This window comes from Aegilops tauschii, chromosome 7, assembly GCF_002575655.3.
Source record: "Aegilops tauschii subsp. strangulata cultivar AL8/78 chromosome 7, Aet v6.0, whole genome shotgun sequence".
Taxonomy (NCBI): Eukaryota; Viridiplantae; Streptophyta; class Magnoliopsida; order Poales; family Poaceae; genus Aegilops; species Aegilops tauschii.
This window is the reverse complement of record NC_053041.3, coordinates 463,646,928-463,669,744: the sequence shown is the minus strand read 5'-3', so window position 1 is coordinate 463,669,744 and position 22,817 is coordinate 463,646,928. Positions and strand designations below refer to the sequence as shown.

Sequence of the window (22,817 nt, the reverse complement as noted above, 5' to 3'; positions counted from 1 at the left end):
CTATCATATATTTGTTGCAAAATTGGACCAAATCAATTTTTTAAAATATTAGGCCATATTTAATGCACAATTGACCAAATGGTTGGGTGTCAAAAGTTTTGATTCACCTATCGTGAAAAAGATCAATTTCCGTCGATTCAGATGGAAGTTTGCCCTTTACTTTCTTCAACATCATTTGTAGTACATAAGTATCTATTTAATCATAGAAGCACCAATTTTTTTCAAAATTCAACCACAAGCTAGGAACGGTCATACCCGATGTTTTAACTGCATTTTGAAACGGGCATGAAAAATTCAAAAAAAAATCAATAAAATTGAAAACCTTCGCATTGTGTCATTATATGTGACCAAGTTACCAGGAAAAATAATAAACTTGTAATACGGTAATTCTTTTAAAAAGTATTATCAGAAACGAGCTATCATGTGTGAAGATTCATGGCTTTCAAGCCAAATGATCAATTTTATAGCCAAATTCATGGCATAGTTTCTTCAAATGATCTCATATTGGGCACAAGGGTGCATCTTGGAATGGCAAACAATGTTGCCTAAGGAAGTTTTCTTTTTCTTTGGACGGAAAAATTATTTTTCCATTTTTCGAGTGTCCAAAATGAGTTTTTTTATGAAGGACCTACCATATATTTGTTGCAAAATTGGACCAAATCAATTTTTCTAAAATAGTAGGTCATATTTGATGCACAATTGACCAAATAGTTGGGTGTCAAAAGTTTTGATCCACCTCTCGTGAAGGGTCGAATTTGAAATACAACTGCCTCATAGTTTTGCCCTTTATTTTTTTCAAAAATCATTTTTAGGTACATAAGTATCTATTTAAACATAGAAACATCAAAAAAATTCCAAGATTTAACAACTATCTAGGAACGGTCATGCCCACCGTTTTGACCGCATTATGAAACGGGCATGAAAAATAAAGAAACAAAAAATGGAAATTTTTTGCATTGTGTCATTATATGTTACCGAGTTACCAGGAAAAATAATAAACTTGTAACACGGTAATTATTTTAAAAAAGTGTTCTCAGAAACAAGCTATCACGTGTGAAGATTCATCGCTTTCAAGCCAAATGATCAATTGTGTGGCCACATTCATGGCTTAGTTTCTTCAAATGATCTCATATTATGCACAAGGGTGCATCTTGGAATGGCAAACAATGTTGCCTAAGGAAGTTTTCATTTTTCTTTGGACGGAAAATTCATTTTCCATTTTTCGAGTGTCCAAAATGAGTTTTTTTGTGAAAGACCTACCATATATTTGTTGCAAAATTGGACCAAATCAATTTTTTAAAATATTAGGAAATATTTAATGCACAATTGACCAAATGGTTGCGTGTCAAAAGTTTTGATCCACCTCTCGTGAAAAAGACAAATTTTCGCAGATTTAGTAGAAAGCGGGTCGAATTTGAACTGCAGCTGCCTTATAGTTTGCCCTTTATTTTTTCCAAAATTCATTTCTAGATACATAAGTATCTATTTAATCAGAGATAAACCAAATTTTTTCCAAGATTCAACCCTAGCTACAAACGGTCATACCCGTCGTTTTGACCGCATTTTGAAACGGGCATGAAAATTAAAAAAACAAAAAATTGGAAAACTTTTGCATTGTGTCATTATATGTGACCGAGTTACCAGGAAAAATAATAAACTTGTAATACGGTAGTTATTTTATAAAAAAATCTCAGAAACAAGCTATCACGTGTGAAGATCCATGGATTTCAAGCTAAATGATCAATCTTATGGCCACATTCATGGCATAGTTTGTTCAAATAATCTTATATTGTGCACAAGGGTGCATCTTGGAATGACAAACAATGTTGCCTAAGGAAGTTATCATTTTCTGTGGAAGAAATTCATTTTCCATTTTTCGAGTGCCAAAAAATGAGTTTTTTTTATGAAGGACCTAGCAAATATTTGTTACAAAAACTTCTCCATTTTTCAAAGAATATTAGACCACATTTTATGAATAATTTTGTGTACACCAGAAACATTTTTTATACATAGTAAACGGTTTTTAATTGCATCATTAAGATTTTTAATAAATATTTTGATGTCTAATATTGTGAACACATGTCTACATTTTTTAAGACACATTGTACATATTGTTTATATATGTTAACTTTTTTTCAAATACATGATTAACATCTTTTCATATATTCCCAACAAAAAAATCTTTTCATACATATGTTTGTACACATTGTACATTTTTGTACACATATAAAACATTGTTTATATAGGTTAGAAAAAATTAAGTAAATGATTAACATATATATATATATATATATATATATATATATATATATATATATATATATATATATATATATATATATATATATAGGACTGCTAAAGTGAGCCCGAGCGTACTATAGTTAGCGTACGCGCCGACCCAATGTGCGAACGCGCCTAATTAGGTTGACCCAACCCTCCCACGCCGAACGGCTGGACCTCCAGCGTAATTAGGAAAGTAAATATCGTAATGAAAAGATTCACTTTACGGCCAGATTTTTAAGGTGTGGAAGCAACCGTAAGTAGTAATGAAATAACTACTAACTAGCATCGTAATAGCTTTGCATGGTGAGATAGTAAAATTACTACTACCTAGCTAGCAGTTGATAGCAATTGGTTAATTTCTAGTCGTAATGCAATTACCACTCGGCACAACTTTTGGCGTAAGTTTTACTACGAGTAGCAGCCTATATGGTAATCAAGTTAATTATATTACTATCTTTTCATGGAGTTTTGCTAGTAGGCTGGTGGGCTGAGTGGCCAGTGCTAACAGGGTACGTAATACATTTTTTTCCAGGGAGTTTTACTAGTAGTCGCCTGGGCGGTCGACTAGTCTGCAACCAGTAATCCTTTCAATTTTGTCACTGTTTATGCTAGCCTGCTTTATAGTTCAGTAGTAGATATTCATGAGGAATTAGTTGAATATGTAGAAGAAGGGATCTCTACTCCTAATGTCTCAGTTGGTAGTCTTCGTTCCGAATTTATTTTCGTCCCACCTCCGTTTGGTTTTTTTTCGTCTGGTTTTTCTTTCGTATCTCACCCCGCACGTAAAACTAACCTCAATCTCGATCTGTTTCATCTCAGCCTCCAGCCCCGAGAGGAGCCGCCGCCGCCGCCGAGAGGAGACGCCCCAGCCCCGAGAGGAGCCACCGCCGCCGAGAGGAGACGCCCCAGCCCCGAGAGGATCCGCCGCCACCGCCGGGGAACGAGGTCGCCGCCGCCTCCCTCGCCCGCGGCCATGATGACCGATCTGGCGTGGGCGCCGCAGATCACCCTCTGGTCCATGGCCTCGACCAGGTACGAATCCCTCCTCCACTTCTTCTGGTTTGGTTATTTCCGCATCTTGATCTGCTTCGGGCGTGTGTGCAGTTTGCTATGATCTGGCGACGGGGATGCAAGGAGAAGCTGCTGCGGTTTCAAGGGGCCGTGAGGATGCCCACCATGAAGGCGTGTCTGGGATGATGGAGGTGATATCCAGGCCCTGGTGATATCGGCCAGGTCCCCGTTGCCGTCGACTGGCGGCGGCCACCGTGTCCTCTTCAATGGCGTCGGCAGGGCCTTCCCCTGCCAAGCGCAGCGGCTCCTTGGCTGGATCACCGTCGCACACCTCGCCGGCGTGGTCGGCAAGATCTGCATCTCGATCCTCGCCACTCTCCATCCTCTTGCAGGTAATAGGCTTTCCGCCCCCTCTTTTATCTCCCGCGTTCTCGTGTGCACGGATTGTGAGCGTGAAGGAATATTTCTCTTATATTTCATGGTGCTGCTGTGCTCCTTCTGCCTTCACACTGCACATATATAGATTCTTCAAAGGAATTGGATGCTGATAATATCAACTTAGTTCCCTGAATGTGATATATATATTCTTCCCTCGCTTTGAATTGATTGCCCCAAACAATATATCTCTGGTTGACAGTCATGGCCTATTATTATTGTTGTTAATTTACAACACTCTGCGCTGTATTGTCCAATCATGGTCCAAACTTAAACCTTGGCTGTGGATTCATTGTATGTACCATATGCTGTTCATAGCTACAAAATTGCAATCTCTTGAAAATGTTCTTGAATACAGTAATTTTTTTGTCACATAACCCATATGCTGATGATAAAGTTTGTTGTATGAGCTTGTGGCATACTGATCTGACAGGTGGCAGGTATGCATTCAGATGTTGCAGCTCTAAGGAAGGGTAGTATATGGCACATGGCTTCGTGGGTTGTTCGACAAGAAGTGTTTTGGGCATATTCGAAAGGCAATCTTGTCAAAATTGTACATCGATTTTCTTATTCCGCCATCAGCTTCTATTGATATGAGCGATACAAAAAGTTCAGCACTGAATTTTAGTATGTTAACTTGCAAGATTTCTCGTGACTATGTTTTTTTGTGCAAGGTTTATAAATTTCAAAATATAGTTGCAGCTTCACGGAATGGACGGCCCAAATTATGTTAGTGTCTATATGTTTACTTGGTGGTGGTCTAGCGTGAGTGACACCTGCATCTGTAACTTACCCATTGGATGTTGTTCGAAATCACCTGACAACACAGGTGATGCTTTTCTTCCTTTTGTGATTTGTGAATAACACTAAGCCAACAATCAATCAATATAACTTCCAGTTAGAACTTAGAGCATCTTTACCTAACGCTTTCATGCAATGCAGCTTTACAGGCCAAAGGAACAGGTTTTAGTAAGCTAAACTTTCATGTCTATAAAATTCTGCAGAAAACCACTAGGTATTACAAGGGCATCTTTCACACGTTGTCTACAATTTGTAGAGAAGAGAGTGGTAGAGGATTGTATAAAGGCCTTTGGTCCACCTTATTGGTAAGCCGTATGCTTCTACTGAGAATTGTTTTTTAGTTGACTTCCCGGTAACTTTTATGAGTTACAGGGAGTTGGACCTGATATATCAATCAACGTTTATGTATATGAATCCCTGAGGTCTCATTGGCAAATGGAAAGTTGAATGTCAAACTGTGCGACCAATGATTTGCTATGGTACCTCCCTCTTCTCTCTTCTATGAACCCTATAACACACGTCTCAAATCTTAATTTCTTTTATCCTATTGCAGGTTAATTCCAGTTGGGTGTGTTAACCTACAGTAATCAATCAAGTCAACAAATATAACAATGATACTTTGTCTTCTGATTTTTGGTGGTGATTTTTTTTTGTGACTGAACTAACAGGAGCTGAAGCATGTGTTCTTATTTTTTTATATGACTAGATGCATATGAACTGAAGCTCCATAATTTTCTTTTCAAGTCGACATTGGTGGCAACCAATACAATTAGTGTTATTTACAACCAATGAAGTCTTATAATTTTCTTTCTTAGAAATATACAGTGACACTGACTATCATTTAGTAGCTCTACAGGCACTAGCCAAAAACAATAATGTTTATTTATTTAACCACCAAATAGAACAATAGGTTATTCTGCATTATGGGTACACAAATCACAACACTATATTTCAGCTGTAGAAATCTGTGTGGATGCCTGCTGATATTTTAAGCCTACATATTGCCGATTTGGTTTGAGGAATGCTTGAAGCATAATTTACTCCCTAATGTGCAAATAGCAGTATCATTTTTTGTCAAGAAACTGAGAAGACGGAAGAGAGTTGGTGTTGTCAGTGTGGTGAGCCTATGCGGCAACCACAAGGCTGAAGTCTGCTTTGATCATTGTTCAAGATTTGAGCCTTGGCTCCGGTTTTGATAGCTCTATATCAGTGAGTTTAGTACAGTAACTATTTTAAGTATCTTTACTGTGCATAGTTGCATACATTTTATTCATGGATTAGTCTTGGTAATATTAACATTTGAAAAGCAATTTTTGTGTGACCATTTTTTCATCTTAGTATCTCCATCTACCAGCAAAAGGCAACGTGCACAAACCTGTATTTAACATGCAGCATGAGATAGTGTGCATCGAAACTATGCTTATGTTTGTGACATTCATGTGGCATCTCATGCAGATAGATTTTATTATCCATTTCTGTAGCATGCAATGTTTATTTTCTTCTTTTGGTCCATAATCCCTCCTCAAAGAAATATAAGAGTGTTTAGATCACTAAATATATTTCTTTACATAGGGAGTACATGTCATGATTGTTGGATACACATGCAGACTTTCAGCGAGTTTTTGTTCTCGGACTTGGGATCCACAGTCCAAAGTTGATTGGTGGATCAAGTGAACTTGGTGCATCTCCATTCAAGCTGGCGTACAATTACCAGCCTGCTTGTTTAGCGCAGTCTCCACAATCATATAAGCAAATGAGCATCTGTGGTGGCTTTGGGCGCGTGTTTGAGGCTGGTCCGGTATTTAGATCAGAAAAATCAAACACTCACAGGCATCTGTGTGAGTTTATTGGGTTGGATGCAGAAATGGAGATTAAGAAGCACTACTTTGAGGCAAGGAAGATTTGGAGGAAATATTTCTTTAGTTTGTCTATTGAAGCGATGCTGACCAAGTACTGATTTTTGTTTTCAGGTTTGTGATATCATAGATTGCTAATTGTAGCAATATTCAAACACCCAAATGAAAATTGTCAGAAGGAACTCGAGACAATAAATAGGCAGTATCCATTTGAACCTCTGAAGGTAAGACATTACTCCTTACTGTTTTGTGTTGTTATATGTGTGCTTTTGCTTAATTTACTGTCTCAACTTCTTCTAATTTATATACAGTACCTAGAGAAAACGTTGAAGCTAACGTACGAGGAAGGGATTAAAATGCTCAAGGTACTAACATGTACTTTTATGTATGTCTATGATATCATTATTGTGGCGTTGTATACAATATGCTCTTTTTTGTTGTTCTCACAGTATGATCGATACTAGAACTTAATAGCCCAATTATATTGCATGAAAGGCCTTTGTTGGAAATGATAAAACAACTTGACAGTGAAATGCCGACCAGCCCCATGTCACTCCATCCCCATGGGCGACCCTAAGCCCGGCGACCCCCACCCTCCTCCCCTCACCGTCGCCGAGCGGGCGGCGGCGGGGACGGTTCCTTTTCTCCGCGGTTGTGTCCTCCATGAGTTGGGGAGCTCATGGGGCGGGCGGCAAGCGGAGGGCGACGGCCAGCGCGGTGTCGTGCCTCTTGCGTCGGCGGATGTGGTGAGGTCGGTGGCCTAGGAGGCGTGGGCGACTCGGTTGCTGGGGCAGCTGCCTGGGAGCGGGCTCGAAGGCTCAGATCATGGCGGTCCCGATCTGTCCGCTCCGGCCATGGGGCTGGCCGTTGGATACTGTGACATGTGCATGGTTGGCTGCGTACGGGCCGTGCTTACTGCGTGAGCTTTGGCTTTCGTGGTGTATCTGAGGCTCGGTTGTGTTGTGTTGTGCGTTGGTGTTGACTCGCCTCCATGTTGGTCGTGCGGATCGATCGAAGGGCTCTCGGAACTGGTGGTCATGGTTTGCTGCTGCCCGTATAGCGTGGTCTTGGCTTGCTCTCGATCGGCGGTGGCTGAGTTCCTTCCTCGGGGCTGGGTTAGGTCGAGGGGCTTAGGGTGAAAGTCTTGGTTTGATGGGCGTTGAAGGATACCAGCGACCATGGCGTTGTAGCTCCCTCCTCTCCGGAGTTGTCATCGATGAGTTCCTCCTCTTCACTAGACCATGGCTTGCTGGTTTTAAGGGTTGCCGTGGGGGTTGTTGGTGTGGGCGGCCATCTCCTGAGGTCTGCCAGCTGTTGTGGGTCACTCTGGGCGAAATCTTAAGTCTTCGAAGGGGGTCGATGACCGCGACTTACTTTGTCCGTGTCAACAAACAATTCGAAATACCTCGACTTTTTCAGAACAGGTCTGAGTCAAATAGCAATGATTCGAAGCACTTCTTTTTCCATTACACTATTTCAAAAACCTAATGACTCGATTGTATGGATATGGAAAATACAGGATTTCCGATCCTAGCGGGAAAAGGAGGGAAACGGCAGCGCCCTTGGGCGTCGTTATCCTTCTTGAAGGCATCTCGGAAGAGTTCATCCACTCATCTCTGGGGTGTGGGCAAGTTGGTGGTATAGTTTCGAGTTGGCTGATGTCGAATTGTTGTTTCTTTTTTGTTTCTCTTCTTTTTTCGGGGCTTTGCACAATTTTCCCTTTTAAATCGCGTGGTTTTCGGCCTTGTTTTCCTCATAAACAGGGCCATTCTGTAATTTTATTTTCCTCTCTTAATGAATTGGGCAAAGCTCCCGCCTTTCTCCTAAAAAAGGCCTTTGTTGGGTAGACAATACATCTACATATAACAACTGTGCAGACTACAAATGTTTTCCCCATTCCTTCCCAAATTAGAAAAGGTATAATTAATTTCAATGACATGTGGGTTTACCAAGGTAACCAATCAAGCTAAACTGGATTAGCATTTTTTTCTACTCCCTCCGTCGTAAAATATAAGAGCGTTTTTGACACTATACTAGAGTCAAAAACACTCTTATATTATGGGACGGAGGGAGTAACTTCTATGAATGCCACACAAATTGTAATGGTAATTTCTATACATGTGTGTGATTTTGCAGCATACCAATGAAGCCTTAAAAATAATTTGGATTGGTAAAAAGTAAAATTAGACGGTGGGAGCTGTGTGAGTACGCAAGTTGTACCTTGTCGGTTTTGATGACAAGAAGTCTCTCTATGAGGGCATCCATACCTTGATGATTTTGCACCTCTAAGATTGCCTTTAATGATTTTCTGTTTGCCTTTATATATTGCAGGTTTCATTCTGGAATCCTCTAGGCAGGGTGCTTGCAATCCCCTACATCTCGGCTGCAACAAAAAAGACCCAACGAGGTGCTAGAAGGAGAACTGGGTTGTGGTGGTGTTGCTGGTCGTTTTCCTTTTTACTTTTGCACTTTGGCCGTCATAAACGACACATGCTTGCTCCCCGGATGGATCTCTTTCTCTCCCTGGATCTTTTAAACAGGTGTTGTGATTAAAATTGTGATAAATCAGTGTTCATCACTATTCTTTTTGGACTTGAATAGATCTATGTCTAAATTACACATAATGTGTAGGAGAAAATTACTATAGCTGGACTTTCATGTCTTTCTTGAATCCATGGCAAAGCATAGTCACCTTAGTACTATGTTGCTTTGCACATGTCTTCTCATGGCCTTATTAAAGATCTTGTTTCCATGGCTTTAAACACAAGATGATATTTTTGTAGCATATTTCATATAAGTTTTCCTCCTATAAGGCTATAATTTCAAATTCAAGCCCACCCAACACACAAAGTTTCTATCTTCTTATTTTCTATACAAGTAGTAGCTGGCGCAGCGGTGGTGTTGATGAACGACACCCAATGCAGAGGCGGCAGTTACCATAGGGAAGAGGTCAAGAACATCTAGCTCTTGTGGTGTTCCTCCTCATTGTTGTCATCGCCATCAACAGCAACAATGACGACCGGCTCATGAGACGGCTACTAGAGAGGGAGCGAGGAAGGGGGAGACAGATCTTTCAGGTACAATGGTACGACAACCATGTTTTGAAATATCAATGAGTTTTGGTGCTAAGTCAGCATCGTGTTTTATCCAATCTATCAAACACCATAAGTTTCATGTCGAATGTGTTGTAGAAATATGTTCTTCCATAAATATGGTTTTAGTCCTTCATATTTTAGTATCGTTGTAAATTTATCCATTCACATATCACTCTGAGAAACATTTTTAATTGGGGGAAGGAAGAATGGAAGAAAAGAAGAGTGCTTTGACGTAAAAAAAAAGAAGTCGTCAATATAGCCCGTTGCAACGCACGGGCGTTCTACTAGGAGATGCAAGTGAAGTGGAATAATGAAAATACATTGCATCAAGTGCATTTTTCGATTGTTACTGTAAATTTTTTCTATACATGTGAAATTGGAAGTGCATTATGCTTATGTATGCAATCAGAAAAAAAATTTAAAAGGCCCGTGGCAACGCATGGGCATTGTACTAGGGAAACAAGACGAATAGACATGCAGACTAAGCTCCATATCCAAGGGATTTTGGTAGTACATGCCATGTTTATGCTCACTGTTGAATAGTATGTATATAACTATTTATGCAATACTTGGACCATAAGAGCAATTCATTCTGTATATTTTGCTGGGGATTGTGCCTTGCAGTCAATTTATAGAAGGGTAAGATGTATCTCAATATGACTTGCATTCTCTGTGATGTCAAGTAAGAAAATAGAATATATACTCTTTGAATTATCTTTTTTTTTCGATGTCTCTATCTTACTTCTATAATCCAATTGGCATTCGCTAGAGTTTCTGTTGATGAAACATTTGTTTTGTGATGTGAGGAGGTTCTGTTTGTGACTTTGCAATCAATATTCGTAGATACGGTTCGTAGATCATGATATCTGCACAATCTCAATCTACTTCCTGTGACCATATATTGTATTAATGGGTTGTGTCAGGGTTATTTTATCAACTACTGGGTTGTTGATCTACATTACGGTTTAATTCTTACACGAATTAATGTTGACTCGATTCTCTGTAGTAGGTTGAGAGGCTTCTCCTCTCATGATTTACTCTGATTAGTTTGCCTGGCTCCATGCTCCTCATGATTTCTTTGAATTTTTCTGTAGGAGCTCGGTCAAAAATCACCTAAGGAAAATATGTCGTTCTTCTCTACAAGGGTTGCATGTGGAATTTGAGGAGAATCTGTGCACCAGCATCCGACTCCTTGATGTTGCTCTGATCATATTGTGTAAATATATTTCTAATAAAGCAATCGCCCGATGGTGTACATGTTGTAAATAACAAGATGTAATCATCAAGTGTGAGAGATGGCAACATCATGATGGGATGGTATGTACTGTTGTGCTCATCAATAGAGTTAGATCACTTTTCTGTCTGAGAGTCGATTTTTTTGTGCGTTAGATGGATTGACAAGTACCAAAGATTGATGCCAAGCAGAACTAAAACCTGTCCATGGATTACCTTCGGTCCCGCATTCCAATCAACAACATTGGGCCGAGCGAGCGCGCGGGTGGCGCAAGAGGCAATGGGCAGCCGGTGGAGACTGAGTGGTGAGCGGCGGTGGCGAGGTCGAGCGGTTGGCACCAGCGGCGAGTAGGCAATTACCGTGATGGGCGAGCGGACGGGGCGTGTAGGTGTCACGATTGCATCACAATTGGAATAAAATAAACAATGCATACGTGTGGCTATTGACTGATTTTGTGTGTTGTGTGCTTGTGTTAACAGCCAGCCAAATCAATCAGCCAAGGGCCATTATGTACGTGAGTGTGTTAACAGTGGGTATATCGGAAGATTATTTCTCAACTCGGCATGTGGGTAGAGACTAAAAAGACGATGCCATGGTAGCATGGCAGACCTCGCAAGTGCCATGAACATCATGATATTCTTCCTTTTCTTAATTCCTTGATTTGAAAATTAATTTGCTCTGCGTGTATAGGAACATTGCAGTCGGGCAAACGACACTTTGGCATCTTGATCTATCAAGGGAATATTTTTTTTACTTTAGAAAATATGGGTTCGGATTGGTCTGTTGAGTTATGGCTGGCTGATCAGAATAATTTTTCTATTTAAAAAATGTAGCAAATAGCATTTCATTAGAGATTGGTCTGTTGAGTTATGGCTGGCTGATCGGAATAATTTTCCTATTTAAAAATGTAGCAAATAGCATTTCATTAGAGATGGCTTTGCAGCAAATTGCAAATCACGCAAACCAAGCCATCATCGCCTCGTCGCTCTCGCCGGGAGCGACAACAATCGCCGGTCTCTTCTTCGCCTTCTTAGCCGGCATCTCCTCCATCCGGATGCCCTGCGGTACGAGCCACTCTGCCACCGCCTGGGACTCGACCTCCAGGAAGTTTAGATCCGTCTTCGGCCGTCCGGCACGCCACACCGCCACGTCGTAGGCACGAGCAGCCTCATCGGCGGTGGGATACATGCCGAGCCACCAACGCTGCCCGGCATCGGAGAACTCCAGTCCGAAGTTCCCGGAGGGCTTCGCCCTCATGCCGAAGAAACCGGACTTTCCCTTCGGCGTCTTCTTCGGCGCCATCGAGGAGCGGGCGGCGGCCGAGCGGGGAGCGGGGCGGCGACGTGCGGCGCGGGGCGGAGGCGGACGGAGCGAGGCGGCGGCGCGGGGCGGAAGCGGACGGAGCGGCGCGGCGGACGGACCGGAGAGGAGGCGAACGGAGCAGGGCTGGAAAGGAGGCGGACGGAGCGGGGCCGGGCGGAGGATGGACCGGAGGCGGAGGCGGGCGGGGTCGGGGCGGCCGGAGCGAACGCGAACGCGATGGGGCAGCGCGGCGGCAGGCGGCGGCCTAGGCGGGGTGGAATCAGTGGTGGGGATCTGGATCTACGACGGGGCGAGACCTTATAAAGTTAACATGTAACTCTGCAAACTATTTCAAAAGCCCGTGGCAACGCACGGGCAGTCTACTAGTTAGCGTAGGATTTTACTATGAGGAATGTAGTACGTATTGGACATGCCCACGTCTAGAGGAGAAAGTAATGAATTTAGTTATGTTACTTTCTTACCCATAAGATCTTACTATGAGGAATTAGGTGAATAACTAATACTGGGTGGAGCGAAGGACTAGTGCAGGTAGCGAGTGATGAAATTAATTCCATTACTATGTTTCTGACAAATTTTACGAGAAGGTATTACTTGAATTGCTACTACAAAGCCGGGTCGGGGTCTGGTGCATGCAGCACGTAACGAATTTAATTTCATTACTATGTCTTGCCTAGGAATTTACTAGGAGTCATTAGATTAATGGCTAGTGAGGGCTGCGGGAGGGGTGCATCTGGTAACGGATTTAGTTCCATTACTTTTTTGCCAGGGATTTTACTAGGAGGTGGAAGTATAATAGCGGGCCGTTCGACCGAGCGGTCTGTTTAGCCTGGCGGAGCGCACGATTAGCGAAATACGCTCACGCTCACTTTAGCGTGACCGTATATATATATTGTGACGCCCAAGTTTTTATTTGGATTTTTCAAAAGATTTTATTTGACTTGAAGGGAGGGATTTAAAAAATTTCTTCAAGAGAACTCTCCCTCTCATATATTTTCTTTATGGCAAAAACTTTATTTGGATTCACCCAAGATCTGCCTTTGACCTTGGGAGTTCTTGCTCTTCATTTGGGCTCAAGACAAAATGTTTTTCATTTGGAAAAATAACTTTTGTAAATCTTTTTGAATTTTGCACTATGGCTTTTGGAAAGTCCTTTGCCACTTTCAACAATTCCTCCTTGCCATGGCCCTAGTGCAAATGATCTCTCCTAACCCTTCCCTCACCTCTGGATCATGATTTGCATCAAATCCAGCAAGTTGAACCTCCCCATGTATTTATTTTCCATTCAAATTCTATTCAAATATTTTCTGCCTTCTATTCTACCTCTTGGAGATTTACAAAGGAACTCCATTTTCTGTTTGGACTTTTACCACCAAACTTCTTTCCCCTCCTAGTTCTTTGAACCCTCAACCTAGAACCATGAAGATCCACTGGTCTCCAGTTCAAAATTTTCAAACTACATCAGCTGCAAGTTTGGACCAGATTTGCCAAATTTGGTGAAATTCATTCAAAACCTTCTCCAAAAATTCCAAGTAAATTCATGCAGCCCCTGGGTGCTTTGAGTGGTCACCTCACCAAGTTACAGCTCCAGAAAAATTCATCTCTTTACCAAAACCTACTGTCGAACACCTGCAATGCATGGTCACTGTCAAGTTTCAGTAAATTCAGAGTTTCAGTTCAGTGCTTGCTGTCGTTTTCTTCAGAAACGGGCATCGATCTCGCCAGTACCCTCGCGTCGCCTTGCTCCTCGTCCTCGCCCTCTTGTTCCTGCACCGCACGAGCGCCTGGCACCTTGCGGGCGTCGGCGACGAGCAGCAGAAGGTGCGCCGCCCCGTGACCGACGCCGGCGACGGCTTTGCGGACGCCAGCGGGAGACACGGCACCGACGACTCCACCCAGCGCCGCCCAAACCACCGGAGCCCGCCGCGTGGCCGTCCACTCCCCCGAATGCGCTGCCGCTCTCGTCGTGAACCGCAGGGCGCGGAGCGCGCTCTCTGCCGCCGTTGAGCCCGTGCGGTCACCGCACCGTGGGCAGACGCCATTACGCCAGGGCCAGCTCCGTTTAGCTGCAAAACGAGTCCCGTAACATCCACTGATGCTGCCCGACCGCTCAAACCCTCTGCCAACCCACTGCTCCGCCGTAATCGCTCGCCGGAGATTCTCCGTTCACGACCACCCCGTCGATCTGCCTATAAATAGAGGTCCCGAGCTTCAACTCGAGCACCCACCAGCCCTGCACTTCCCCTAGAGCACGCCTAGCCACTGGAAGAGCCCCGAGGAGGTCTCCTTCCTCGACTCCGGCCGCCGCGACCCGCCACGGGATCCAGCCCGATTCGCCCCCGTGTGTGCTCCTCCGCCTCCATTCTCTTGCCAGTAGCTTCACCTTGCATCACTTGTTCTGACCCGCGCCTCAATTTGTAGTTTGCAGCCCTCCACCGGAGTTCCCCATCCTCACCCGAACCGCCGTCCACCGGAGATAGTGTCGCCGTCGACGTGGTGCTCCCCGTTGGACGAGTCCACCACCCACCGACGCGGAAGAAGACACTGAAGCTCTTGGTACCCTCCGTTTCTCCTAACTCGCCGTGGTTCGACGCCGGCGTCCACCGCCGTCTTCGGGCGCCGGCGAGCCTTTTCAAACCTGACATGCGGACCCCGTGTGTCAGCCTCTGTTTTATTTCCCCGAACCGTTTTCTGTTGACGCCTTCGGGCAAAATACGTCTTCTCTCTTGCGCTTGCGCATTTCCAAACAAACCGTTTTCTGTTTTCTCAGTTAAAACCCTGGAACTTTTCTGTTTCATTACAGAAAGGTCCCTGGACAGAAACCTTTATAACTTTTTAATAAAAAGGTATTTTTGAGTGATTCTTTTTCTGACATTCTTAAAATTTTGTCTAGTTTTTTATGGGATTTATTTGGGAAATATTTGGCAAATTTTCTGTGCATGTGTTGGTTTTCACGTTAATACCCGTTTCGTGATTGCCGTAGGTTCCGGGAGAGGTGACGGAGCCGCGAACTTCGCCGAGCTAGACTCCGACTTCTCCGAACCAGGCAAGCATGTTTGAACATTTGATATGGCAGATGTTTTGCATGTTCATGTGAAAGTTTGTGCGTGGCATATGAGTGTCGGTAAGATGTCTCGTTGCTTGTAAGGCAACGACCCTGTTGTTCCAAAGTTGCGATGACCTCTGATGAGAGGTGGCCTAATCATGTGGTGACATGAAGGGCAGCAAGGTGGTACTGTTGTAGCATGCCAGCCTTGCGTCATCCGACTTTCTTCGACGTTAACGTGGTTGGAGCCACGTTATCAATCTTTTCCCGCATGTTCCAAAGTTGCGATGACCTCTGATGAGAGGTGGCCTAATCATGTGGTGACATGAAGGGCAGCAAGGTGGTACTGTTGTAGCATGCCAGCCTTGCGTCATCCGACTTCTCCGACGTTAACATGGTTGGAGCCGTGTTACCGTCCCTTCCCCTTTCCGTGCTACCACATGTCTCATTGCCAGGATGCGGTTTAGTAAGTTGGTAACCTCTTTCCGTGTACACACCAAACAGAGAGGTCGGGATAATGGTACCTTGGCCCAGGATTAAAGCCAGTCATCCGGTCAGGGGGCATGGGTGTTTCCGGTTGGGACCGAGAGGGGGGGCACCCCCTTAGAGCGCGCGTATATAAATTTGATCCCATGCTACGCGAGGTTGTAGCCTCCCCGACTCAAGGTTTTTCTTGAACGTCGCCGAGGGTGATCCCTGGCTTCGGATGGTTAAATTGGGTGTGTACTGGTTAGACGTGTTTCTTCCAAAACACGGTAGACGGAACTAGTCCCCGTGACTACTGAAATCCGTTGGCTGTGGATAAGTACAAACTCTGCAGAGTCAATTCTTTCCAAATCATCATATCCATGATCAGTGATGTAGACTTTATATCCAAATCTATCCGTGTGAAAAACTTCCCCGATGAACAAGCTCAAGTGGTAAATTCAATTTCATTGTTATTCCTGTGGATGAACTAACTTTATATCTGTCTCGTACTTGTGATAAGTTATATTCCCGAACTATTGTATTGTTGTGTTACAATATAAGCCCTTTATGAGACGTCGCGCAGACGTCCGACTGTGGCATGTACTGTCTTTACTTTCTGTTATAAGCCCTTTATGTGGTGTCGCCCCGACGCCCGACTGTGGCATTATTATTCCGCATTTTCCTCTCGAGGAGTCTTTCAGACACTCGTTTGGCACCTGTATTTTATTCCGCATTTTCCGCTCGAGGAGTCTTTCAGACACTCGTTTGGCACCTGTATTTTACTCCGCATTTTCCGCTCGAGGAGTCTTTCAGACACTCGTTTGGCACCTGTATTATTATGTCGCATTTTCCGCTCGAGGAGTCTTTCAGACACTCGTTTGGCACCAGTATTACTATTCTGTAGTTTCCGCTCGAGGCGTCATTCAGACCCTCGCTTGGCACCCAGTATTTTTTATCTCTATGTCTGATCGCACTGGTTAACTTGTTCATATGTTTCATGTTTACATTTGTTATACCTTATGTCCGAACTGTCTTGCGAGTACTTTCATAGTACTCACCTGGCTTGTTGATTTGGCCAGATGTTGACGAAGGCGATCTCTTGGATGAAGAGTTTGATAGCGCGTCCGACGCCTAGAGGAGTCCCAGTCAGTCCTGCGCGATCCCGGATATTGGTCACTTGTATTGTATACGCTTCCGCCACCCGCAATAAGTCTTCTCGAGCCTCACTCCGACGCTCGAAGAGCTGTAGTCTTCTGGAGTCATATCACTCGCCTCGCGGTGATATCTCCACCATTGTCATTATCGTGAGTTAGTAGTTTGCCACCCTATCCGCCATATTGTTTTATCGGCGTGCATGTAATAAATTGTTGGGCAGTCTCTGCTCAACTTTGTATTATATTTAGTACTCCTGGTATTTTTTCTTCTGTGACCAATGTATTGTCTATCAGTGAGAAGGAATTCTTCCTCGCTGGTCCGTAACAGGGATTGGTTTCTCAATAATTATTTTATTGAAAAACCGGTCGTGACATATATATATATATAGGATTGACTATTCGTCACCCTGGGTGAGGAATAGTTATTCTTCACCCCTCTATTTTGGCACCAATGCACTGTAATTTTACGTTCCGTAAGTTTTGTCTTATTTCTGATGTAAAAAGATACCGTAAGAAAATATATAATCGCCGTAAAAAATATTTTATGTTATGTAAAATTACAAACGTAAAAACATAGTGTAAAATATACATAAACTTCAAATTTTCTTGTCTTATGACCTATATTTTTATTTTCTTATACCAAAATTTACGTAGTGAATCAATATGAATTGAACTATTTGAATTCAAAATGTAATTTAATTATGAAGTGATCGTAAGATTACCTCGGGTGAAAAATAACTTATTTTGCACCCTGGGTGATAAATAGCATCAATATATATATATATATATATATATATATATATATATATATATATTGTAAAGTTTCATATATACATACTGATGACTGTTTTTTCATACACATGAAACTTTTATATATATATCTAATATTATTTATGATTATCATTTTTATATGCATGAAACTTTTCAAATACACACATTTAGTTTTTTAAACACATGGTTACATTTTTTGAAATACGTATTAACATTAACATTTTTTGAATTACACATTTAGTTTTCTAATTGCTAAACCATATAGCAAGATTCACAAAGTTGTTCATTATTTTCCTATTCTTATAATTTTATATTGTTTAATTGGTTTTGAGATTTTTCTATAAGGAAAACCCCGTTTTTTAGACAATAATGAAAACTTATTTTTTTTCAGATAACTGACCATCCTCACCAAATGGTAATAATGAAAAACTTGTTATTTTCCCATTTTTTCGTTGGGCCGAATATATGTTTCTTTTTTTAGAAATATGAGGGCATCCCACATATCTTCCTGGATGGGCCGAGGCCTACATGGCACATGGAAATTTTAACAGAAAAAAGAAGGTGGCCTCGTTCCGCCGAGGCCCAAGCCCACCTCGAGCTACACCTTAAGTACCAATGCATCCACGTTCACAACCTCATGACCATTTATATTAGTCGTAATCAGGTAGAAAGAAGGTCGTCGACCACTCTTGTCTGCTTTATGACCATTTGGTGTAAGGCAATTTCAGGGTTTGAGCCCTTCCAAGTGAAATGGTCGTGGATTTACAACCAATTCAGCTGGGGTCACTAAGAGAAGGTCACAATTGACGTATTTCTTGTAGTGAGCATCATTTCACACACCTACTCGCATGCCTATCAGTGACACTGCACAGTGAAAACACGTCCCGTCAATTCACATACCTGCACGCACGCCTCCCAGTCTGCCTGCACGGTAGACTGCACGCATGCGTCCCGTCAACTCACGCCTGCTCACACGGCACACGGGGCTCGTGGCGGCACGTATATTGTTTTTCTTTTTTGATGATTAATTTTGCCGCTTTAGTGCTTAACAGAAACATGGCAAGTGTACATTGTTGTTCTAACGCACATGGTCTGAATAAATAATTTGTATGCGATATTGGTTGCCAATTATTAACAATCTCCCGTTTGTAAGAACATTATATCAAAACTTGTCTCAAATTTGACGAACAAATACAATATCACAGTCTACTGGTGTCCATATGACCATATGACACCATGATAAGTTTCATGAATTTCAACTAAGTTTGGATTTACTGAATTTAAAAATCAATATTCTCAATGTTTTGAAATTTATTGCACGAGGAAACATGCACCCAGGGACAGACATATGATTTTGCAATACATTTTGGTGCACATGTAGCTCAAAATTGATTTTTGCGCATTAAATCCCTAGGAAATCAATCAATGTATAAAAATGGTTGAATGATCTCTGTGTTTTTTAAAATTTTAACACGACACTCCTTTGGTCACATGTTCACTTCAGAAAAAAGTTCGACATGCCTCAGAGTGGCGGCGGCGGTGCGGGGATGTGTTTGTGTGGGGGGGAGGGGAGGGGGGTCCGGCAGTACACTACGAGTCATGAGCCTGTGTGTGGGATATTGATCACTGTGTGAGTCATATATGCCACGTCAAAGTCGTGAATTGGTTGTTTAAAACATTACACAACCCTTTCATACATACATGTTCGGGCCACATGCATATATTGGTGGTCCTCTTGGACACTCCCTCACGCGGTTATCAGCAATGTGCCCATTCGTTAGCCCGCAAAGGTTTTTAGTTTCCACCGACAACGAGAGGCATTTGACCAAAGGTGGATTCATCTTGGCATGTTTGTTATACGGTGTGGATCATGGTGAGATTCCATATCAAAGTTCGAGCACGTGCGTACACATGAGTCCCTCCCACCGGCTCGAAGTGAGGGGGCTACGCGCAGGCCCGCTCGTCCACCACCTCCCCGATCCCCACCCATGACCTCCCCCGATCCCCTCCCATGAATGCCACCACCACCCTCTCTGGATCACGCCGCCGCCGCTATCCTCCTTGGATCTCGCCACCACCTCCTCCCCCAAGGCCGGCGTGCCTCCTTCAACACGGTCGGCGTGCCTCTTCCTCAACGGCCAGCGTTCCTCCTCCCCAACTGCCACCGCCCTCCGCCCCAACAACCTCCCCGCCACCAGGTGCGCCTGCTACCAGGCTCCCACGTCTCGGACGCCAGAGGCCAGGGTCCGGTTGCCACAATGCGGTGCCGCGACCACATACCTCCCAGGCTCCCTGCGCTGCCACTTGCGCCCCGTGTCCAGTGGCCACTGCTCGGCGTCGCCCCCTTCTGTAGTGCTCACGAGCGCTTCTCCAAATCTGCGCTAGAGTCATGGCGTGCACTGCTCCCTCCCCTCGGCCGCCCAGTCGCCCCGCCCTTGCCATCAGCAGAGGCTACTGTCTCGATTTCTTCAGCGAAACACCTGAGTCGTGCAGCTCTCCTCTGCAGCAATCGCTGGTTGCTGCCATCGTTGGGGTGATTGAAATGCAGTGCAAGGGATAATAGAACCACCACGAGGCTCGTCAAATCCTCCCTAGCGACCTGTGCTCACACCTTCTGCTGCCACCAAAACTGCACTACACTGCCACCTCCCGTCGGCATCCCGCCGCCATGTCTCCACCGTCCATCGCATCCGATAAGAAGGGCTGTTCTTGGTCAGCCGTAGGGGTCGTGCTTGACCCCCAAGCAGCTGCCCTGGTGTAATGTTGCCACCGCTTTCGTAGAGCCTCCTGGAAGGAGCTCGCGTACCTCCCCATCTGCCTTCTCCAACTGCACTGCAGCTCCAAAGTCGCTGTGTCCAAGTCGTTCAGCTTCGCCACATCAGGTCGTTCAACTCTGCCGTATTGCTTGCTACTACGATGCTAACTGGCTTTGTTTTTTATCTGTAGCATGGGAAACAGATGATGATGGGCCCCATTAGGTTGAGAGTAGAACAGTCAACACTTTGCCAAATCTTACATTCTAACTGTATCTTTTTTATTTGTTCTATAGGAGATGCAACAACAATACAAAGGAAATTCTAGGTTGATTGATTTTATCATTATGCAATTTGGAACTCTGCAGCGAAATCCCCATTGGTGGGGATGCTGACTAGGCCGATGCATGGCTGGGCTGGAAAAGGAACCATTGGTGGTGATGATCTTTAGACCTGCACACAAAGTTCTAACTTGTTGCAAAAATTTCAGAATCAACTTTCTATTATGATGTTTCAGTACACATTTCTGTAGAGTTTTTCCCCAATTGTATTCTCCTAAGCTTTTCTTTTGGAAAAATGATGTGCATGTGAACATGAGAAAAAGTATGTACAAATAAGTTCATGTACTACTTCCACTAAGGTTCATGTATTACTGATTGCTCTCTGACTATAGCGCCAGAAAAGCTCCTGTCTGCTAGGACTACGTCGGTATTTCCCCAAAGAGGAAGGGATGATGCAGCACAACGACGGTAGGTATTTCCCTTAGAGAAGAAACCAAGGTTATCAAACCAGTAGGAGAACCAAGCAACACAACGCAAATAGCAACTGGACACAAATAACAACACCTCGCAACCCGACGTGTTAAAGGGGTTATCAATCCCTTTCGGGTAACGATGCCAGAAAATTGAAGTAGATTGAAATAATAGATCACAAATAAAATAAAGTGCAACAAAGTATTTTGTTTTTTGGTTTAATAGATCTGAATAAAAATGCAAAGGAAAAGTAGATTGCAAGCAAATATATGAGGAAGAAGACCCAGGGGCCATAGGTTTCACTAGTGGCTTCTCTCGAGAAAGATAGCAAACGGCGGGTAAACAAATTACTGTTGGGCAATTGATAGAACCTCAAATAATTATGAAGATATCCAGGCAATGATCATTACATAGGCATCACGTCTAAGATTAGTAGACCGACTCCTGCCTGCATCTACTACTATTACTCCACACATCGACCGCTATCCACCATGCATCTATTGTATTAAGTTCATGGAAAAACGGAGTAATGCAATAAAAACGATGACATGATGTAGACAAGATTATCTATTGCGTAGATATAGATCCCATCTTTTTATCCTTAGTAGCAATGATACATACGTGTCGGTTCCCTTTTCTGTCACTAGGATCAAGCACCGTAAGATCGAACCCACTACCGGGCACCTCTTCCCATTGCAAGATAAATAGATCAAGTTGGCCAAACAAAACCCAAATATCGGAGAATAAATACGAGGCTATAAGAGATCATGCATATAAGAGATCAAAGAAACTCAAATAACTTTCATGGATATAAAAATATATGACTGATCATAAACTCAAAGTTCATCAGATCCCAAAACACACACCGCAAAAAGAGTTACATCGTATGGATCTCCAAGAGACCATTGTATTGAGAATCAAGAGAGAGAGAGAGATGAAGCCATCTACCTACTAACTACGGACCCGAAGGCCTACAAAGAACTACTCACGCATCATCGGAGAGGCACCAATGGAGGTGGTGAACCCCAGCCGAGATGGTGTCTAGATTGGATCTGGTGGTTCTGGACTCTGCGTCGGCTGGATGAATATTTCGTCGACTCCCCTAGGGTTTTGGGAATATTTGGATATTTATAGAGCAAAGAGGCGGTCCAGGGGCACCCGAGGTGGGCACAACCCACCAGGGCACGCCTGGGCCTCCTGGCGCGCCCTGGTGGGTTGTCCCCTCCTCGGGACTCCCCCCAGGTGCAACCAGGGCCCAACATGTTCCTTCTAGTCCATAAAAAATCTCCGTAAAGTTTCATGGCATTTGGACTCCATCTGATATTGATTTTCTGCGATGTAAAAAACATGGAAAAACAGGAACTGGCACTTGGCACTATGTCAATAGGTTATTACCAAAAAATGATATAAAATGACTATAAAACATCCAAGATTGATAATATAACAGCATGGAAGAATAAAAAATTATAGATACGTTGGAGACGTATCAGCATCCCCAAGCTTAACTCCTACTCGTCCTCGAGTAGGTAAGTGATAAAAATAGAATTTTTGATGTGGAGTGTTGTTTAACATGTCATATCATATTCCTTTCTTTATAGCATGGACAATTGGACTTTTTATGTGATTCAAAGCAATAGTCTAGTTTTGACATGATGATTTAGATACTCAAGCATATCAACAAGCAACCATGTCTTTCAAAATATCAATGCTAAAATAAGTTATCCCTACAAAATCATATAGTCTTGTCATGCTCTGTCTTCTTAACACAAAGTATTTATCATGCACAACCCCGATGACAAGCCGAGCAATTGGTTCATACTTCTTAACGCGCTTTAGCT

The 22,817-nt window shown here is 43.3% G+C and overlaps 1 long non-coding RNA gene across 1 annotated transcript; it reads left to right on the top strand.

Moving 5' to 3' along the window:
• The first annotated feature begins 3,076 nt into the window (after positions 1–3,076).
• Positions 3,077–8,951, top strand: LOC109738085 (uncharacterized). Its single transcript, XR_012189270.1, has 12 exons — positions 3,077–3,315; positions 3,388–3,686; positions 4,163–4,282; positions 4,404–4,558; positions 4,734–4,835; positions 4,903–5,009; positions 5,084–5,739; positions 6,138–6,421; positions 6,501–6,610; positions 6,698–6,751; positions 7,906–8,024; positions 8,718–8,951. It is a non-coding gene; the product is annotated as an uncharacterized lncRNA (long non-coding RNA).
• The last annotated feature ends 13,866 nt before the right edge of the window (positions 8,952–22,817 follow it).